The sequence below is a fragment of the Castor canadensis genome, chromosome 1 (assembly GCF_047511655.1).
Source record: "Castor canadensis chromosome 1, mCasCan1.hap1v2, whole genome shotgun sequence".
Lineage (NCBI taxonomy): Eukaryota > Metazoa > Chordata > Mammalia > Rodentia > Castoridae > Castor > Castor canadensis.
Window position 1 is genome coordinate 29,189,188 of NC_133386.1, and position 22,768 is coordinate 29,211,955.

The window sequence follows — 22,768 nt, forward strand, 5'->3', positions numbered from 1 at the left end:
TCACAATTTCACATCATTTCTATGGATCTCTTGTTTTTTTCTGTAAAGTTGTTTTTCTTAAAATAAAGATTTTCTACAAGAATGAAGAACAGAGTCTTCTCAGACTCTTCCACCAGCTTCCCTATCTTTCCTACTTCTAGAAGGCCACAGGTCTCAGGGCTTCGTTCCTGGGGCCTTCTTTCCCTGGTATCTCACCCACTCCTACAGCTTTAAATAACAGCTCCCTGACCATGACTTCTGGCTTTACAGTCTGCACCTAGGCTGAGCCAGGTAGATGTCTAGTCATCTACTGGCGAAATTCACTTTGCTATCATTTATTCTTCTTTTTTTCCCAGGGGAGAGCGTGAATGCAGTCCCCCACTACCACAAATTATGCAGTCGAGTTTCCCACATTTGGGGAAATTGCAGGGGTCCACACATCCGGAATGCAATGGATAAGCCTCGCCCTGGGAAAACCATCTTCGTGATCATGGTATCTCCCCTGCCAGGTAAGTATTCTATCATTTATTCTTGTTTATTACTTGACATCTAAAGTTAATTATCAATTTACACATTTCCCAACTTATTTCCTCCTTGTTGAATCCTGTATTAGGAAATGGGGATGATGATCCCCAGAGATATTCAAGTTTAAAATCTAGAAGTGAAAAAGCTGGGTGAGGAGCCCACATCAGTAGTCCCATATACTGGGGAGACCAAACAGGGGGAGCCCTTGAGCCAAGGAGTTTCAGACTGGCCTGGGCACTACAACAGACTCTTGTCTCAAAAAAAAAAAAAAAAAATCTAGAAGTCATTTATGATTCCTCCCTTTTTCTTACTCTTCACATACCACCCACAAGCAAGTCCTATATCTTCAAAGTACATAACCACAGCCAAACCCATCCATTTCTTTCCATGTCTGCTGCTAATGCCCTAGAATAAGCCATCCTCCTGCCTTGCCTACTGGGCTTCCCAAATGGAAGGCGATTCGAGATGAGTGAACAGCAGGTGCAAAGTCCAGAAGAGGCGCACTGGGGCACAGGTGTGTGAGCCCCGCAAGTGTGCAAAATACATAAGGATGTGCTGGGAAGTGAGGTTGAGATCAGACCCCACAGAGGCTGGAAGCCAAGCACAAAAGTGATGGGATAAGGAAATGGAGGTTTAGAGGGGCTTAGCTTGGCAGCACAGGTGAGACAGAGCTAAGGGATGGAGAGAATGAGGAATGGGGCAGGGACCAGAGATGGGTTTCAGGTTCTGAGATTTCAGTGCTGAGGGAGGGAGGAAAAGCAATGAAAAAGATGAGCAGAGATTAAAACCATTTGAAGAACAATGATCAGAGCAGGAAAACCCATGGAATATAGAGGGGGAAGAAAAGGTCACAGGTGCTTCTTGGAGGAGACTGAGAACTGGGGCCACTGATTTGGTGGGGGTGCTGGCCTGGCTTCTTGGGGAAGGCAGGGTCTCTCTGGGGCCCCATCCCTGGGTTTCAGAGAGAACTAAGCTCCGAGAATGCTCATGAACTAGCTTCTGGGGCTCCTCAGCTGAAGGGAGGGAGGAGGTTGGGAAATCAAAGGTTTTGGGCCCCTTTCCCAGAAGGCCATTGCTGTGGGGATCAGGGAAGACTTCAGAGATGGGGATGGGGATCTCACCTGCCTGTGCTTCATCCTGTCCTGGTCGTGGATGAACTGTAAGACACAGGGAAGTGTTGGTGAGCTCTGCCCTGCCCCTCTGCCACCCCTCCTTCTAGACATGTTCACCCATCACCCACCTTTATAGTGGGCTGCAATCGCTCTGCGAACCCATGCTTTCCAGCCTTTAGGTGCTGAGGATCAAGGCAAGACAGATGAGCCAAGCAGAGCCCTCTGGGAGTCTGGGAACCAGTTCCCAGCCCAGCTGTCCTCTCAGGACCTGGCATTCTTAGAGCTGTCCAGATTCTTGGCTAAGAACCTATGGCCTCAGGACTGGGGACATGGTTCAAGTGGTAGAGCACCTGCCTAGCAAGCAGGAGGTCCTAAGTTCAAACCCTAGTACCCCCAAAGGAAAAAAGAAAAAGAACCTATGGCCAGGGAACTCTAGAATGGCCTAAGTGCTAAAAGCCCTATTCTCTTTCTCTCATGGCCTCTTTGCCTAGATGCTGCAAGCTACTGTTCTAGGCCTGGGCTTTTTGACTCCACATCCTCCTGAAACACCTGAGAGCCCCCTCCCACCCCACCCCCACCCCCAGCACCAGGCCCAATATGTCCAGATTTTCCTCAAGATGAACCTGGCTCTGGAATGCCTAGCACCATTTATGACCCCCTGCACCTGATTCCGAGTAAAGAAAAAAAACCGTCTGTTTTAATCAGGTTAAGGTAGGCTACTTTGACCAGGAGTTGTCTTTTGTGTATTACCATGTCGTTATAATCTTCTTGTACTTTTTCCCCCACCACGGTTTTTTCTTAGGTGGTCGTGGGTAATCACATGCACAGAGTGATTGTTGGGCCATGTGCTAACACTAACTTTCACAAGACCTATAGGCTGGTCTTCAGAGGGATTTAATATTCCAAGCCTCCTAAAAGTTCAATAAAAACCTATGCAGGATAAAAAAAAAAAGAATGAAGAATAGACAAAGAAATATGATTTGAGACTAATTGTAAAACACGGACTTTATTTTATTTTATTTTTATTCATATGTGCATACAATGCTTGGGTCATTTCTCCCCCCTGCCCCCACCCCCTCCCTTACCACCCACTCCACCCCCTCCCTCTCCCCCCCACCCCCTCGATACCCGGCAGAAACTATTTTGCCCTTATTTCTAATTTTGTTGAAGAGAGAGTATAAGCCATAATAGGAAGGAACAAGGGTTTTTGCTGGTTGAGATAAGGATAGCTATACAGAGAGTTGACTCACATTAATTTCCTCTGCATGTGTGTTACCTTCTAGGTTAATTCTTTTTGATCTAACCTTTTCTCTAGTTCCTGGTCCCCTTCTCCTATTGGCCTCAGTTGCTTTAAAGTATCTGCCTTAGGTTCTCTGCATTGAGGGCAACAAACGCTATCTAGTTTTTTGGGTGTCTTACCTATCCTCACCCCTCCCTTGTGTGCTCTCACTTTATCATGTGATCAAAGTCCAATCCCCTTGTTGTGTTTGCCCTTGATCTAATGTCTGCATATGAGGGAGAACATACGATTTTTGGTTTTTTGGGCCAGGCTAACCTCACTCAGAATTATGTTCTCCAGTTCCATCCATTTACTTGCAAATAATAGGATTTCATTCTTCTTCATGGCTGCATAAAATTCCACTGTGTATAAATACTACATTTTCTTAATCCATTCGTCAGTAGTGGAGCATCTTGGCTGTTTCCATAACTTGGCTATTGTGAATAGTGCTGTAATAAACATGGGTGTGCAGGTGCCTCTGGAGTAACCTGAGTCACATTCTTTTGGGTATATCCCCAAGAATGGTATTGCTGGATTATATAGCAGATCTATGTTTAGATTTTTAAGAAGCCTCCAGATTTTTTTCCAGAGTGGTTGTACTAGTTTACATTCCCACCAGCAGTGTAAGAGGGTTCCTTTTTCCCCACTTCCTCACCAACACCTGTTGGTGGTGGTGTTGCTGATGATGGCTATTCTAACAGGGGTGAGGTGGAATCTTAGTGTGGTTTTAATTTGCATTTCCTTTATAGCTAGAGATGGTGAGCATTTTTTTATGTGTTATTTGTATTTCTTCTTTGGAGAAAGTTCTGTTTAGTTCATTTGCCCATTTCTTTATTGGGTCATTAATTTTGGGAGAATGTAGTTTTTTGAGTTCCCTATATATTCTGGTTATCAGTCCTTTGTCTGATGTGTAGCTGGCAAATATTTTCTCCCACTCTGTGGGTGTTCTCTACAGTTTAGAGACCATTTCTTTTATTGAGCAGAAGCTTTTTAGTTTTATGAAGTCCCATTTATCTATGCTATCTCTTAGTTGCTGAGCTGCTGGGGTTCCATTGAGAAAGTTCTTGCCTATACCTATTAGTTCTAAAGTATTTCCTACTCTTTCCTGTACCAACTTTAGGGTTTGGGGTCTGATATTAAGGTCTTTGATCCATTTTGAGTTAATACTGGTATAGGGTGATAAACGTGGATCTAGTTTCAGTCTTTTGCAGACTGCTAACCAGTTTTGAAAAACACAGATTTTAAAAAATTGAAGGATACCTTAAATAAGAAAACCTACAAATTGAGTTATTTGTAATTTGTAGGTTTTCTTATTTTAAGTTATAGATGAACTGGCTAAACCCGGGTCTTTTGCCTACAAATCAAATATTTGGTGATTTTATTTTTTCATAATTTCATGAGACACTTTACAATGCCAAGATAAGATATCAGAATTTAAGAAAGAAGTCTGAATTCTAGCAAAAGGCTCATCAATTCTTATTATTTCCACATGATAATCTGTCACACTGATGGCATTTTTTAATAAGTAAAATCTGGTGAACAAAACAACAGAATTAAGGGAAAGGAGAGATAAATGGGTCATTCTAGCACTCTACTCCAGTTGTCCTTGTGCGACAGAGTGCCAAGGGATGAAGGGAGTGCTCAAGGACTGACTGGATATGAACTGCATTTAGACATCATTTCCCAGGGTAATGTCTTTCTGTGTCTAGAAAGGGGTAACTCTATAGACTTGTGTGCTCTGAACGCAGCTGCATATTTAGTAAACATCATTAATCATTTCTACTTCTGTACTTTTATCACCAACAAAATTATAGCAACCTATATTTTTAGTAAACTTTAATTGCAAGTTTAATTTGATATTTATTTATCACTTTAAAGAGCAGTTTGCCGAACTGTTTACACAAATCTAAAATGATTCTTCTGAAGATGGAAATAAACCTTTCCACCAGGAATAAGTAGAGTTTTCAAAAGAAGAGTGTCTGCCTCTTGGCAGAGGGGGTTAAAAAAAAAAGGTTTCTAGGTTTCTTCCACCTTTAATGTGAAAATGAGTATTCATGTGGGGTGGCCTTGACTACCTGTTGGAAATGCATATCAAGTAACAGATGTATAATTTATGGAATTGATTGCTTTAAGCAAAGAATCTTAAAAACGAGTTTTTGCAATGCAGGTTGTTCTCAAGGGGAAGCAAACATATGGTAATTATTCAGAATTGAAACCTGCCTATGAAATAAACAACAAAAAGGAAAAGAAACTTAAGAGAAATGTCAGAGAAGCAAAATGTCCCATCATTCTCAGGAATATTTTCTTGCCTTTTTCTGTAGGAAGGTGGAAATAGTTGTAATACTCTTGAAACTATATTAAAGAATGAGACTGGAACAGCTGTGTACCAATGGTCTGTGGCGTTATATCAGGTTCTCTGAGCTTTCTTGTGTGGAAGGATGAATGGATAAATGATGTATCAACAGGAGCTGAGAAATAGTCTCCAACTGGGCTCAAGAAATGAAGGGAACAACGCTAAATTTCTTTAAAAAAATTTTTTTCATTATCATTGTACCGAGGGTACATTGTGACATTTACAAAAGTTCTTACAATATATCATAGTTGAATTCACCTTCTCCAACATTTTTTATCTTCTCTTCCCCCCCATTTCTGGAATGGTCTCAACAGGTGTCATTTTTCCATTTTCATACATGAGTACATAATATTTCTACCATATTCACCTCCTCCACACTTTCCTTATAGTCTCCCCCCTCCCACTGGTACAATCCCCAGACAGGACCTGTTTTGCAATCTGTTCTGTTTTTAGGAAAAAAAAGAAGACATTTTTGATTGTTTAAGATAGCTATACAAGGTGCTTCATTGTGGCATTTCCATGTGTACATGTATTATAACCCAAATTGGTTCATCCCCTGTATTTTTCTCCTTTCTACCTCAGTCCCCATCTTATGGTAATTTCAACAGGTATAAAAATTCTATATTCATTTTTGTATAGGAAGTACATCAACCATATTCACCTTCTTAACTTATTTCTTTTACCCTCCCTCTCCAGGTAATGACCTCCCCCTATCATGACCTGTTTTTCATAATATTGCTTGTATTTGTAGTGGGTCTGTATTCCACATATCCATGACCTTTAGCTTTCTTAACTTGGCTAATTTCATTTAATATGATGTTCTCCAATTTCACCCATTTACCTGCAAACAACAAAATTTCATTCTTCTTTATGACTGAATGAATATAAATTGTATACTCCATTCATCAGTAATAAGGCATCTTGGCTGTTTCCATAGCTTAGCTATGATAACTGAATTTCATTTATGATTTTGACAAAAATAATTTTGACCATGGTTTCATTTATGAAATTGATGCTTTAATACACCAAAGAAAAAAGTCTAATAATGAAGATGAGTCACAAGAGTTATCACTGTCAAACTTACCTTATGTTCAGATCAACTGGATTATAAAGGTCAAGCCATGTGTTTGGGATATGCAAAGAAATTCTCCTATGAAGTCTGTTGCCAAATGTCCTAGAACAGAGTCTGAGACTTATTAACACAGAAGTGCACTGAATTAATGCTCTTAACCAGCAGAGTGAGGGCAAGCTGGGCCAGGATGGTCTCCAAAGTAGCTGGAGCCCTTCAATCACGTGGAAGAACAGGTGATTTGAAAAAACAAAGCACCACATAGAGTACAGATAGATGAATGTCATAGCAAATCAAATTGAACATGATATGATAAGCCCAGCCAAGCCCTACACTCAAGAACAAGGAGTTCCAAGGAGAGATATGCCAGACTTTTATAAGTTCTACAAACAAAGAGTAATACATACTCAAGTAGAATCTTACTTCCTGTTTTTTGTTTGTTTTTATTTTTGTGTTAATCTTACTGGACTCTTTGGAAGAGACACATTGTCTCCAATTTAGGAAGAAGGAAGGAGGAATGGTCACTAAGAGTAGAATGAATAAATGTAGTGGAATGCTGGCGAAATGAAATAACTTAGCTCTAAGCAGCAACCTGGATGATCTCAACATCATGGCATTGAGCACAAGCAAGTCGCAGAAGAATGCACATAATATAGTTCAAAAGCAGTCAATAATAAGCAATAAAATAAGAAATAGCTAACACAAAATCAGGATTGTTGTTTTTCTAAGAAGCGGGAGTAGAGAGGAAAAGCAGAGGATGTCACAAATGTTAGCAGTGTCTTGTTATTTGCTTCTGGCTTTTTTTTTTTTGGCAGTACTGGAGTTTGAACTCAGGGCCTCATGCTTGCTAGGCAGGCACTCTACCACTTGAGCCATGGCCCATGCCCTTTTTGCTTTAGTTATTTCTTAGATAGAGTCTCATGCTTTTTGCCCTGGCTGTCCTCAGACCACACATAGCTTTTGTCCTTACCTCTGCCTCACACATAGCTGGCATTATATGTGTAAACCATTACTGCTCAGCTTGTTCTTTGAGATGGGGTCTATTTGCCCAGGTTGCCTTTGAGCCATGATCCTCCTATTTTTGCCTTCCAAGTAGTTGGGATTACAGATGTAAATCCAACATGCTCAGCTATTATTCATTAAATCAAATATAAATGTATCATATACTCCTTTAAATGTGTGATTTATATTTTTGATTTTTTTCAAAAAGATGAGTCAACTTTTATAACTTTGTTTGTTTCTGAACATTAATTTTCTGAGGATAGCCTATATCCAGAGATGTCTATGAAGGTATTCATGACACAGGGTTGCCAGATTCACACACAAGGCTTTCATAGAGAAAATAAAATAAAATAAAAATCACTGATTGAATAATTTTTTAAAGTTGACATCCACGTCAACTTAACACTCAAGGCATTTTGCCATCTGAACCCAATCTTTCTCAGCTTCTCTCCCAGAGTTACCCTGTGGGGCCTCTTTCTTTGTTAAATATGTCTCCCTGGACAACTTTGCAATTTCCACCTTTCTGCTGTGATTCTCTTCTTTCCCTCACTTGAATTTCCCAACTTCTTTCAATCAACCAACATAGTTCTGCTTCTTTTGGGAAGTCACCATGGTAACCTCAATTTGAAGTGGTCTGGCCCTTTCCCGAGCTCTCAACAACTGCCAGATTCTGCTATCAGTCAACCTGTGTGCCTTGTAACACCCACATGTTCATGAGCCAGATCCATTTCCTCCTAAGCCAGGTCATGATTGTATTTCCTGCCCTCCGTTGTTGGCAAATGGAATTGAGTTCTACTCACCAGAGGCCTATGCCTCCTCAAAGCCTGATTCTAAAATCTCCATGCCCTCCTCCTTCTCTTATCTGGTTGTTTTAAGGGACCCAGTGATTTCAAAGCTGTGGGAATTTGCAGAGTCAGGGGTCAGAAAATTTTTCTGTAAAAGGTTGGATGATAAATAGTTTAGTATTTTTTGGCTCTATAAGCCTCTATAAGGTTTCTCCTCCTCCCTTTCTTTCCTTTAAAATTGTAAAAATGTGACTTAGGCCCAGGATAAAACTATATTTGGCCTGTGAGCTGTAGTTTTCTGACCCCTGCACTGGAGGGAAAAATCTTGAGTTTCAGAATAATGTAGAACAGGGCCCTTCTCCCCCAGTCATCCTCAGTCCCATTCTCTGCAATTAACTTACTGGGGTTATGATGGGAATGATTTTCTTATCAGCATATAATAGTTGTACGGGGAGGGGGGATACATCGCGACATTTATATATATGCTTAGAATATATCTTAATTAGATTCACTCCCTCCAATGCTCTTCCTCGTCCCCCCTCTTTGCCTTCCTAAAACAATTTCACCACGTTTCATTATTCTGTTTTCATACATGAATACAAAATACACCTGCCATATTTGCCCTCCTTTACTCTTTCCTTATGCCCACCCCCTCCTTCTGGTACCCACCCCTGGAAAGGACCTATTTTGCCATCCTGTCCTTTTTTAAAAACTATATATTGATAGTCCAAGGGGAGGTTTCCCTTGGCATTTCAGACATGTATGTGTCGTGCTTTCATCAGTTAACCCCCCATTAGTTATTCTTTATCACCTTGCCCCCCATTATACAACTTACAGTGCATTGCATTATCTTCATACATAGATGCAATGTTTCAATATTTTTCACTGTAACATTCTCTTTTCCTCTCCTACCTCCCGTACCCCTCAGACAGACCCAATGTTCCTTCTCTCTCTAGAATATGTATATTACATTAAATCATACATGGAATGATTTTTTAACTGTGTTAACTTTTCTCTGAATGAGAGATGTGAACCTTCTCTGGTCAAAAGCAGTAAAGAGGTAAACAACTGTGGTGAGTCTGAACCAAACAGATTTCTGATATGAAGAATTTGAGACCCATTTACCCCAATTGGTCCTCTTCATGACAAGGTGACGTATACCACCTGAATCTCATTCAGTACTCCATTTGTCCAGGAAATGACTAGGAACATTATAATCAAACAATCTGCCCAGGCCAGAGCAGTCTGCTTTGGGGTTATAGCTTTAAAAAACATTTTCAAATGTAAGAGAGAACTAAGAGGAGACCCCAGAAGAGTAAAAAGGAAGAGGATGTGTGTATTACCACATAAATTGTATCTGCAAAGCATCTGGACACTTCAGGTGTGTCTGACTCACGATATTAACGCTTTGCCTAGGACTCCCAATCTGCCTCTCTTCCCCACTTTTTCTGAAATAACCCACACCTGTGAAATTTCTTCCCTTGTCCTTATTTTCATTCCCTACTGATGCCTGGTACTCACCAGATGTCCAGCATGTCCAGGTGGCCTTGGTAGTAAGTCAGCAATGCAAGGAAAGGTCTCAGGAAGAATGGCATCATCACAACCTGTTTCACACAAGCATCTCACCCAGATTGAGTGTTCCTCATCTGAAGGAAGCACACCTTCACCTGAATCTTCAGGTCCTTTTTCCTTAAACAGCAGATTGCACTTGTGTACACATTGAGTAAGTTGCTATTTCCTTTCCTGTGCTGACATTCATTTTGTTCCTAGAAGCTGTAAACTCCCTCAATAGCAAGATTTTCTTTCTGCAATGCACTCCGTCTTCAGTTACTCCTGCAAAGCTTACGAGACACAAAAGTACACCATCATCAAGAAAAAGCCAACACACTCTGACACCTGTTCTTGTAACACACTTCTAGAAGTAAAGTCATGAGGTCTCTTTCTGATTGGGTGGCAATCAAAAATTCTAGCATAGTAGGGAGACTAGAGTTTGCAACTTATTATTCATTTTACTAGAAAACAGGTGTGCAAAGGTTCCCAAACCCCCAAAATGGTAAATGTCTAAGGAGATGGAAATCCTGATTACAAAAATTTGATCATTAAACATTATGTCCATCTGTCAAGTTAGGACATGGTTCCCCATAGATGCAGGCAATTACCAAAAAGGCAGAAGAGAAAAGGGAGAGCTTTCCTACAGTTAGTTTGGGGAAAAAAAATCTCCTTTTTTGGATTCATAGCTCCTATTCCTGAAATAATATTCTCATTAGATCCTTTCACTGGAGTAGACCATGTTAGATCTTAATTCTCAGTAACCACAGACAATGCACTTTGAACTGTCTATATGTGAGCTTCGACTCTATCAGCATTTATTTATTATTTGGTAAGCTAATATTAGTAAACTGTTTATAACTTATTTATTAATTCTTCTAGGAACCAGCCTTACACCCTGTCCTCTGAGAAACTGTCGTTGTGGGCCTTTAAAAAACAACAAAAAACCTAGCTACATGAAAGCTGACCTCCTTTCTGGCTGCCCTGGTGCACTGTGCTTTGTAGCTTCACAGTGGCACCTATCCTCTCGACTAGGACACTGGGTACTCCTTGCCTGAGTCTAAGTAATGCCTCCAGGAACCACAGGTTGGGGTGGGAGGTAGGGCGAGTGGGAGACTGGCTTTCACCATCCTGTAAATGAATGAACACTGGTTTAGAATAGTAGAAATGGATCCTAAGGAATTGAATAGAAGTGGCCTCGTGTTTAGGTCCCTGTGTTTCTTCCAAAGCAATTACTTAAAACATAATTCAATAGAAAAGTACAGCTCACCTTCTTATCCATTTGTTTTTGGAAAATAGATTAAATGATAAATCCTTAAAAGTTGAGAGAATGCATAGAAACTTTCTGTGAAATAAGTATTTCGATAAAACTTACAGGGGAGCTGTACTTTTCTATTGAGAGGTCTTGGTCCTTGTAAAATCTGAGAGAATTTGTGACAGTTATTGTGAAGCAGTCATGTTCTTAGAAAGCTTCTCATTTGAGCGTCAACTGGGTTAGTCCTGAGGTTATTCTGGGAGCTGGGTGCATTTCTTCTTTCTCTGAATCACAGCCTCTGACACATTATTTTACAAGTTCTTGGTCCTTTTCTGAAAGTTGACAGGCATATGGAAAAGTTAATAATTCAATGAGTAAAATATGCTTATGTCTGCAAACAACAAAATTCCTAAAAAAAAAGGGGGGGGTTCCTATTTTTTTTTCTTTAACTGTAAACCTTATAGGGAACATTAAAAAAACAAATCCAGGACTGGAGATATGGTCAGAGGTAGGCTGTTTGCCTAGCATGTGTGTGATCCTGAGTCCAATCCCCAGCTTTATCACAAAAAAAAAAAAAAGAAAGAAAGAAAAGAGAAAAGGAAAGGAAAGAAAGCAAATGCCAATCTGACCTGTAAGCACTCTTGGACCTTAAATCTTCTCTGCAGTTTTTCATTTTGTCATCAATGTTTTGATTTTCTTTGAGACAAAACCACTTATATCTCAGCCTTAGATTACTACGTCTCATACTATAGAGTCTAGTTAAAAAGGGAAGCAAGGTCAAATGTGGCTTCTGTTAAATATAAGCATATTTCATCAAAAATAGTTATTTCTATATTATTTCAGGTCTAATTTCAAGATAAATTTGGGGATGATTGTCATATAAATTTTCCTAATGTCTTATGAACACATAGATGCAAATCAGATCTGATGTCATTTAAGGAAATATGGGTAGGACTTTGTAACCACTAACAATTTCTCTAGTTATTGTCTACAATTCTTGCAATGATATTTCAGTTTATATTTGGAAAGGAGCTGTCAAACTATAAAAAAATTGTTTCATAGCCCATAAACTAAAGATGAATTTGTTTTACAACATGAAAAGTTCTATTCCCTGGGTTGCTGTCCCATCTATCTATGACTTCACAGAAAATAATCCACCAGAAGCCACAATTTAGGTAGATCACTGGTGAAGTAATACATCAATTCATAAAGGAATAGAAACCTTCAGGCTGACAGATTTTGCTGTGAGCAATGGGACAGGGGCAGATGTCTTCCTCCTGGAGGCCTTTCCCTGGAATCCTTTCCTCTGTATTTGCAGGGCCACCTGCTTCCTATCTTAGAATCTCAGTTTAAAAAAGGTCACCCTGGAATGATCTTTCTGACCACACAACCTAAGTGCAAATCCTATTATATAATTGTCCATACAGTACTTATCACTAACTGATATTTTGGGACTTGGTTTGCTCAATGTTTCTCTTTGCACTTGAACTTTGTTTTATTCATGCTATAATCTAATGTAGCAGATGTTATGGGATAAAATATGTTTCCCAAAAAGATGTGTGGATGTCTTAGTCTCAATATCTAAGAATGGCCTTATTTGCAACAGTGTCACTGAGATATAATTTGTTAAAATGAGCTCATAAGGAATAAGATGTATTCTTAATACCCAAAGACTGCTATCTTTATAAGAAAAGGAGAAACACACGGAGAAACACACACACACACACACACACACACACACACACAAAATATATATATATATATATATATATGAGACATAGACCCATGGAGAAGTCACACATGCAAATACAAGGCAAACATTGCAGTTAGACTGCTATAAACCAAACCATGCCTGGGGCTGGAAGCTGGAAGAGTGGAGGGAGCATGGCTCTGTCAACAACTAATTCTCTTTTCAAATCCTGAGGGCCAGCATTCTAGCCTTGAACCAAATAACTGCCTTAAAACTGAAACTAAAGTAAAAATAAGATTTTTGTAATAAAAATGTGCTGTAGATTGGTCTACCATTGCTTTCTTTACTTTGGTTTGAAATAACAATATTGCTATAATTTTATCAGAAATGAGGAAGATACCAAATATGCTCATTATTACTGTACATTTTCAAGTTTCAGATAGCATCATTTGATAATTTTTAAATGCATTAACTATTATTTATTTTTCTGCAGCAATGAAAGCATACCTTTCAGGCACTGCAGAGAATGTGCTAGTTGAATGCTGGCCAACTCCAGTCTTTCAAGAGAAATTTACATGACACTTCCAAGTGGGCAAATTCAAAAGCAGGATAAATCAGTGTGAAAATGATGAAGAAAAATATTCTGGGCTGTGACAAAATACTTAGGGAAAACAATTAAAGGAGGAAAGGTGTATTTTGACTCATTTCTTCAGAGCTTTCAGTCCATAGTCATTTGGCCCTGTTGCTTCTGGGTCCAGGGTGAGGAAGGACATCATGGCAGGGAGTATGTGCTGAAACAGAGCAGCTCACCTCATGGAAGACAGTAAGGAGAGAGAGAGAGAGAGAGAAGGGAACCACTTCCTTCAACTAGGTCCCACCTCCTAAATTTACCACCTTTCAGTGGTCCGTGAAATTATAAACCCATCGTAATCCACAGATGAGGTCAGAGCTCTCGTAATCCAATCACTGCCCCAAACCCTACCTCAGAACATCACTGCATTGGGAACCATGCCTTCAACACATGAATCTTTGGGGACATATCAGATCCAAACAACAGTCTGCATGATCAAACAGCAAAGTTCAGAAAAATGCAAGTTCAAAACATATTCATTGTTAAAACTGAATTTTAGCAATTGCTTTTCAGAAAAAATCCAGCATCATCTGAACAGCAATATGTGTATATGTACAGATGTGTGTGCATGCACGTGTGTGTGCACACACGTGTGACTGACAGATTGTTAGTATGAGGTTTTTGTAAGGCTATTGTAGCAAGACCTTCAGTTTATACCTAATGTCTCCTCATAAATCAGTGGTAAGCTCTTCATGTGCCCTTGGATAACAGAAGAGCAATTTCTTGAGTAGGCCTATTGTTCTGTAACTGTAGTTTTCCCTCTGCCTCATCTGTACACAATGCATAGAATTTAGAACAAAGAAGCAAATGGATGTACCAAAAACAATGAGCAAGCTGTGCGGGGAGTCATGTGCAGAGTGGGAAGGCATTTCCTGTCTTATAGATAGGAAACACTCACATTACGACTTGTCGTCTATGCTGTCGTCTGGACAAGTGTCTCCTCACTTCCTGGAGTAAAACCAAACTAAACAAAACAATGGAAATGACAATTTATCCATGTTTTGGAATTCCAAAGTCCTGTTACTAGAACACTAAATCTTTCAATGTTACTGGATAACGTGCCTTCCAAAATTAACAGTGTTTTCTCTGGCTTGTTTTAAAAATGTAATTTTTCCAATATGTTTTCCATATATTACAACTGACTTTAAGTGTTACTCCCAAATTCACTTGCACCGAGAGCAAAATATTGCCTCATTGAAATGAACCTTTGTTTTTCACTTCTGTAATGACATTAACAAAACCAATTGTCCCTTGAATTGAATATTGGAATGTGAGCAAATGACAAAGAAATAAGTAAAATAAAACAACTATTAGCTTATTCTGTGACTTTATCATCCTTACCCTTCAAATGTACTTGTTGGTCAAGTGATTTCTAATTGTGATACACAATTTTAATTTGCTGGGCTAGTGGAATGACTCAAGCAGTAAAAGCACCTGCCAAGCAAGTGTGAGGCACTGCATTCAAACCCCAGTGTTGCCAAAAAAAAGGATAATTTGCTTTCAAAAGAAAGAATGAATTATATTTTATCAGCACTTTCACCAACAACCGTATCATGATCACCACTTTTCAATTTGTAGGAAGTCAAATCCAGCATTATTTGGTGAGTTGGCAATATGTCAAAAGTGTATAGCTTATTCTAGTAAGAATAGCTGATTCAGTTCTGGATGAATTTGAACGATTCAAATGTCAGGTCAGGGGAGAACTTCTGTGTCACATGCTTCATTTCATGTAGATGGAGAGAGTAATAGAATAGTATTGGTACAGAAACCTGAAGAAAATAGCTAAAACTTCTGCTTTTCCACCCAAGTTGACAGTTCCCCTTCAAGGGAGTCCTTGGTAATGTGTCACTATGCTTTAGGTATTCCCAGAATAAAGGCATAGATAAGAACTGCAGGACTGGATGAGGCGAGTGTGTGTGTGTGTGTGTGTGTATGTGAGCACACAGAGGAAAGTTTAGTAAGTAAAAAACACCAATATTTTAAACGTTAAAAAAAACAAACCTCAGATTATGGAAACCAATGCAACTTTTCCTTGAAATTTTAGGACAAAGACAATTTAGTCATCTTTTGTTTAGAGCAAACATTCAGACCCAGGGAGAATAAAAATTTATTTGGCTTGGGAAGAAATGCTTAAAAAGAGTTGCCTAATCCTATGCTTTTATTATGCTGGTGAGGAAGTAGAGGTGATAGAAGCAGGTGGCTTGATTTGGTTTTGTTTGGTTCTTGTGCTGGGATAGGAATCTACGGTCTTGAACATGCCAGGCCAGGGCTCTACCCTGGCTACAATCCCCAGCCCAGAATTCAGAATTTTTGACTGCCAGGCCTCAGCTCCAATTCATAGTGTTTTAAAGAAAAAAGAAGTGCAGAATTAACTTCTATCAAATTTTGTGTGTTGGATAGACTAGTGACAGTTGTCAGGCATGATCATTGTCACAGCAATGATCACAGAGTGTAAAGTGACTTTGAACAGGTCACTTTAAATTCTCTGATTCCTATTTTCTTCATTATAAAATGAGGACCACAAATGAACCTTCCTTACTGACAAGAATTAAATGAGTTAATCTTTGTAAAAGGCTTAACAATGTTGGCTCAATGAAAAAAGAAAAGAAAAAATCCTTTTTACATGGGAGGGGTGGAGGAGGTGCAGTGGGAGTAGATTTTATGCGTATTTTACAGACGAGAAAAAAATTTTTTTTTCATTTTTCTTTTATTATTCATATGTGCATACAAGGATTGGTTCATTTCTCCCTACTGCCCCCACCCCCTCCCTTACCACCCACTCCGCCCCCTCCCTCTCCCCCCCCAATACCCAGCAGAAACTATTTTGCCCTTATTTCTAATTTTGTTGTAGAGAGAGTATAAGCAATAATAGGAAGGAACAAGAGTTTTTGCTGGTTGAGATAAGGATAGCTATACAGGGCATTGACTCACATTGATTTCCTGTGCGTGGGTGTTACCTTCTAGGTTAATTCTTTTTGATCTAACCTTTTCTCTAGTACCTGTTCCCCTTTTCCTATTGGCCTCAGTTGCTTTAAGGTATCTGCTTTAGTTTCTCTGCGTTAAGGGCAACAAATGCTAGCTAGTTTTTTAGGTGTCTTACCTATCCCCATCCCTCCCTTGTGTGCTCTCGCTTTTATCATGTGCTCATAGTCCAATACCCTTGTTGTGTTTGCCCTTGATTTAATGTCCACATATGAGGGAGAACATACGATTTTTGGTCTTTTGGGCCAGGCTAACCTCACTCAGAATGATGTTCTCCAATTCCATCCATTTACCAGCGAATGATAACATTTCGTTCTTCTTCATGGCTGCATAAAATTCCATTGTGTATAGATACCACATTTTCTAAATCCATTCGTCAGTGGTGGGACATCTTGGCTGTTTCCATAACTTGGCTATTGTGAATAGTGCCGCAATAAACATGGATGTGCAGGTGCCTCTGGAGTAACAGTCTTTTGGGTATATCCCCAAGAGTGGTATTGCTGGATCAAATGGTAGATCGATGTCCAGCTTTTTAAGTAGCCTCCAAATTTTTTTCCAGAGTGGTTGTACTAGTCTACATTCCCACCAACAGTGTAAGAGGGTTCCTTTTTTCCCGCATCCTCGCCAACACCTGTTGGTGGTGGTGTTGCTGATGATGGCTATTCTAACAGGGGTGAGGTGGAATCTTAGTGTGGTTTTAATTTGCATTTCCTTTATTGCTAGAGATGGGGAGCATTTTTTCATGTGTTTTCTGGCCATTTGAATTTCTTCTTTTGAGAAAGTTCTATTTAGTTCACATGCCCATTTCTTTATTGGTTCATTAGTTTTGGGAGAATTTAGTTTTTTAAGTTCCCTGTATATTCTGGTTATCAGTCCTTTGTCTGATATATAGTTGGCAAATATTTTCTCCCACTCTGTGGGTGTTCTCTTCAGTTTAGAGACCATTTCTTTTGATGAACAGAAGCTTTTTAGTTTTATGAGGTCCCATTTATCTATGCTGCCTCTTAGTTGCTGTGCTGCTGGGGTTTCATTGAGAAAGTTCTTACCTATACCTACTAACTCCAGAGTATTTCCTACTCTTTCTTGTATCAACTTAAGAGTTTGGGGTCTGATATTAAGATCCTTGATCCATTTTGAGTTAATCTTGGTATAGGGTGATATACATGGATCTAGTTTCAGTTTTTTGCAGACTGCTAACCAGTTTTCCCAGCAGTTTTTGTTGAAGAGGCTGCTAGTTCTCCATCATATATTCCACATGGGAGGGGTGGAGGAGGTGCAGTGGGGGTAGATTTCATGCGTATTTTACAGATGAGAAAAATTAAAGTTGAGTAAAATTCATTAATTTGTCAACCATTTGCAAAACCAGAATGTGAAATTGTACCTCTTTGAACCGAAAATTCAGTTGTGTCTGCTATGTCACCATGGCTTCTTATAAAGAACACTGAGATCATCCACTCTGAGAGCTGACTTCTGCACCCTTGCTGAGTCTAGAAAGTCCCTTGGCAGCCTCCCAGCTCCATCAACTGTTTGCCAAGTTTTGAACTGAGTGCCACCCAGGTGGCAGAAGGCAATGAGAACAATCAGGTGAGAGTGCAAATATCACTCTAGGCTGAAGTCTGGAATGTAACCTTGGCTCCTTTGAGCAAATTCTCATTCAGTTCTGAAGAACAGATGCTGTGCCCTTGTTTTCTATAGGGCTGACTCACCTCATCCCCAATACTATAAGAGATGGCCCTCTGTCTCAGCTCTGTGGACATTGTGACTTTGGGAAGGTTACTTACCTCTTCAAGGCTGAAGATCCTCAAATATCAAACCTGACCAACTAACTCAGATTCTACATAATGAGATCCTAACATCTTTATTTCTTTATTATAAATGTTGCATTGAAATAAACCTTACTTTAGAAAAAAAGTGTACAAATCCTCTAAGTTTACAAATTTATTTTTATAAAGTGAGCATGGTCAAGTAAAAGACTAATCTAGCACAAAAGACATCTCCTTGGGTCTCCTCTTAAACCACCCTCTCTCCCAAGATAATCACTATATTCTGACTTTTAACATCATAGCTCATTTTTGCCCAATTCTGAAATGTCTATAAATGGAATCACACAGCATGTGTTCTTTTGTATCTAGCTTCTCTCACTCACTCAACAGTGTCTTTCACCCATGTCATTGCATGTGATTATAGTTTATTCTCATTGTTATATAGTAAGAGATCAAGCTCCTATTTTGTAAATAAAGTTTTATTAAAACATCAGCAGGGCTACTTTGCTTCAGTATTTTCTTCAGCCACTTTCTCCTATTACAATGGCAGAGCTTGGTGGCAGAGGGTTTGTATGGGTGACAAAGTTCTGGCCTTTACAGAAAACTGTCTGCTGACCTCTTCTCTATAGTATCCAGTCACATGAGCACAACATGTCTTTATCCATTCTACTTGTGACAAGCTGTTTGAATTGTTTCTGTTATTGAGTGATAACAAATAGTGCTGCCAAAAGCATTGTCATACCTGTCTTTTGGTGACATTTCTTTTGGGCATATGGAATGTATATTTTTACAAATCTCCAATAGATTCTAATGTACAGCTGGGTTTTAGAAACTTCTGCTTTAGAGATGTAATCTAACCCAAAGTGTTTAAATTTTCTTGCCCAAGTTCAGGCAGAAAGTAATTGGCAGACGTGAGATTAATTACCAAGCCTCCATTTCTTGGTACAATTCTATTTTTCTACTGTTGTTCCTATAGTCATTATCTTTAGACATTAAGTTAGAATTCTTTGCTTATTCAAGGTCCCTCACAAAAGTGACTTCTTCCTACCATATCTGGTTGTACAGTTCAAGAACAGGAAATTCACTGCCTTAAGAGAATTTTTGAGAAGGAAGAGATTTTATCAAGCACTTAGCCCAAATCTCTCATCTTATAAATTAGTAAACTGAAGTTTAGAAATACTAGAAATAGACATTTTTGAATATTGAAGTTTATCATGTACTATAAACACATTCTGTACCTGCTTTTTTGTTTTTGTAATTTGTATTATTTTAGTTAATACCTACTCACTCTAACATTACGGAAGTGACTAAAGTAAGATCAGTAGTCTTTCTCCTTCTAACTATATAGCTTCTGCCCAACCCCCCCAAGAGTCAAACCTCTCTTAACAATTATTCTTTTAATAGTTCATATATAGAGATATATAAAAAAGTATGTGATTGGTATGAGTCCACAACTTTGATGAGGAAGAAATAGAATTTAATTTTCACTTAATTAAATTAATTGCTAGTTTAAAACTTCATTTTAGGTGTGGACTGTCTTAGTTAATTTGGAACACCTTTCCTTTCTGTGTAGTTGTACTAAATTTCAGAGGGTTTATTTAGTGCTAGAAAATCAGTGGGAATGGGGAAACCATCTAGTCTTCAGTAACCACAGTGATGCAGAGACATCTCTCATCCTATCTGGGCCTGGGCTATTGGTCCCAGATGCTCCAGCCCTTGGAGTCCAGATGGTTCCTGTACCATACTGGGGCTATGGTGACTTTTGTCAGACTGTTTGAGCCTGACCCAGCTAACTACACCAGCTTCTTTGTGGGCTCTTGCCATCCTCCCCAGCCTCCACTTAGATTTGAGGCCCAGTTTTCTTCTGGTTTCAGATCTCACCAGTCTAGCTGGGATCTCCACTTTCCCAGGCTTTTATTTATTTGTAGCTGTCAGCATCAGGTCCCCTTCTCCCAGTGTCTTCCAACTTTTTGCTTATTGGAATTGCTCTCTTTCAAACCCACTCACATCTCTCCTCAACCTGGATGCATCTCTCCCTAATTCTTAACATGAATTCTTATATCCATGGCTTATGTATTTGTGTTTTTATTTCTTATATATACCCAGAATTGAGATTGTAGCTAAAGTATATGTGTACTTTTATATTTTCACAAATGCTGGCAGATTACTTCTGGGCTAAAGCAATTTATAGAACCATCCCTAGTGTTCAAGAGTAACCATGACCCCAAAGTTTCATCCACACTGAGTGTGAGGACTCATTATATTATTCTGGCAGAAACACTGTCTCTGCCCACCTTAAATGATAGCAAGCATCCCTTTTGTTTATTGGTCCTTTGTATTTCCTCTACTGTGAAATACCTGCTCACATTTATCATTCTTTGATTAACTTCTAAAAGCTTTTTGATGTATTAGGGATATTAAGCCATTGTCCTATATGTGTTGTAAATATTTTCTCTTAGAGGATCACTTCTTCTCTGCCTTATTCTACATGCATTAAAAATTTTTATTTAACCAAACTTTTCTATTTTTTCTTTATGAACTATGTATTACTCAAGACAATGAATAGTTTCTATAAAATATATATTCAATTATTTATCCAATGCTTCCCATCTTGCTAAAGATAGCTTCCCTCATCCCATAGTTATAAAGAGTTTTCCTAAATTTTCTCCAAACAGCTCCATAGTTTTCCTTCCTTTCTATTTAGCTCCTTCATATTCTGGAATTTACTTTCGGAGATAACAGAAGAGCATGGTGCTATCTTCTTGCATATACAATATTTACATGTTTTTGTATTTTGCTCATAACAATGAGCATAGTACATCCTTTCCCCTTGACTTCTGTCTTCAGACGGACTTAGATCTGCTTCTGAGGCCTATTGTTTTCCATTGATCCCGCTTCATATCCATGTCATCCTGCCTTATATAAGCTCTGGTGTCCGCTAAGTAAAGTACCTTTTCTGAAGTTTTATGAGACACCTTTCTTTGCCAGGCATTTCATAGTTTTCCACCAGTCCAGGTTGCAGTCTTCTTATGAATTGGTTTCCTCATGAAATAAGGACTACAACTTGTTTATGCAAATGAGGCTTTTAATGTCTGAGAAGTTATACAAGCTGACATCTTTCAAATTTTGTCAAATAATATAACCAATAAGTTGACCCAGAATTTTGATTTGAATATCCATTTTCTTCAACTTTTTTAGATTATCCTGGCAATAGGAAAATTGTCCAATTAAGAGGAAAAATAGTCAATCTTTTATTGATAAAAACCATTATCTTATTTCATAAAAACAATTGGAATTAGCAATAAATTAGTTACAAAGTCAAAATTTTATTACCCAAGTAGCTACTCTTCTAGAACAATGTTTTTCTTTGGTGCTGTCCTCTGCCCCCCCCACCCCCCAGTTTTATTATTAATTTGCATCCACAGCTTTAGTTTTCATAATTTACAAAGAAATAGAATCACATGGTTTTTATTCCAAGTTTCATTACAGCTGTGAAGGAGCTAAAATTTAGTATTGCTTTCATGCCAGCTTTCCACTAAGCTACATAGACTTAGGTGGATTTGGTTTTCAGGACTTTTGACTAACTTATCTTTGTTTATAAATGTAGCCACATAGACATATTTCTCTAGATAAGAGATCTATGCTTCATTAATTACAATAGAACCACTGGCATTTTACTCAATATATGACCTGGAATTGACAAATGGTGTTCATACATTGTGATACCCATTACTGCCTCCTACAAAGTTTGAAAATCTTTCTATTTTTGGAAGAATTTTGCCTCAGTAACTCTTATGGTGGGTTTTTGCCCTCGTTTCCTTTGTATTTATTCTAGGTGGTGTTTGTGGGACGATGAAGATCTATTTTGGTTGAAGACACAGTTCTTTTCCTAGAGAAGGAAGTGAGAAGAGGGCTGGGCTTTGCCTCCAGCTCCCCAAGCTGTTAGATCAGACGGAGAGCTCTGTCAGCCAGGCTCCAGGAAGCCTTCTCCCATCGATGGAAAAACCAAACAATAGTTGCTGTTTACAATGGCCCAAATGGCCAAGTATTCTTAGAACAATAAGAAAAGGGAAAGTCAGCCACTGGGCAGGAAAGAAGGCTTTCAAGCAACATCAAACTCAGAGAATGTCAATGTCCTTGAAATGTAAACAGCACTTCTCCAAGTAACAATGTACAGACTGCTTGGCATGTGTCAGGCACCCGACTTGCACTATTATCTCTAACTCCATAACCACTTTACCAGACAAGTACAACGTGACATCTGAAGAAACCAAGACCCAGACAGACTGCAATAACCTAATAAGTTCCTGTGGCTGCTGAATGCAATATTCAAGCCCAAACTTGTATAAAACAGCCATGCTCTTATAGATATCAATTTTAAAAATTAAAAATAGATGAACAGTTTACAGTTCTTTCAGAATGAATCCATAATCTCATTACAAAAAGCACAAGGTAGCATTGAGAACACCATTAAAAGTTTGAAATATGTTCCTTTTCTTTTGACTTTCTTTGGATGTTACAGAGGCGATGGGAACTTGAAGACAACTTACCAAATAAGATAGTCTAATATACACAAGGGATCTCCTTGGTTCTCTCTCAAACTCTAAGAAATAATGCATAGGATGAATCTTTGTTCTCCTCTACATCTCAAAGATAAGTGTGTAAAGACTTAAATTAACAATAACCAGAAATACTAATTTTCCAAAGAATTTGGGTTATTCACTGTACAAGTTTAATATACATCTGAAAAATCAGCCTCTATTGCTACATATTTGGTCTTCCCTCCATTGGGCTT

The 22,768-nt window shown here is 38.8% G+C and overlaps 1 non-coding gene across 1 annotated transcript; it reads right to left on the reverse strand.

The window, feature by feature from the left end:
* Nucleotides 1–332: 332 nt before the first annotated feature.
* On the reverse strand, nt 333–496 carry LOC141415742 (U1 spliceosomal RNA). The gene has a single exon (XR_012440696.1). It is a non-coding gene; the product is annotated as a U1 spliceosomal RNA (small nuclear RNA).
* Between the last annotated feature and the right edge of the window lie 22,272 nt (nt 497–22,768).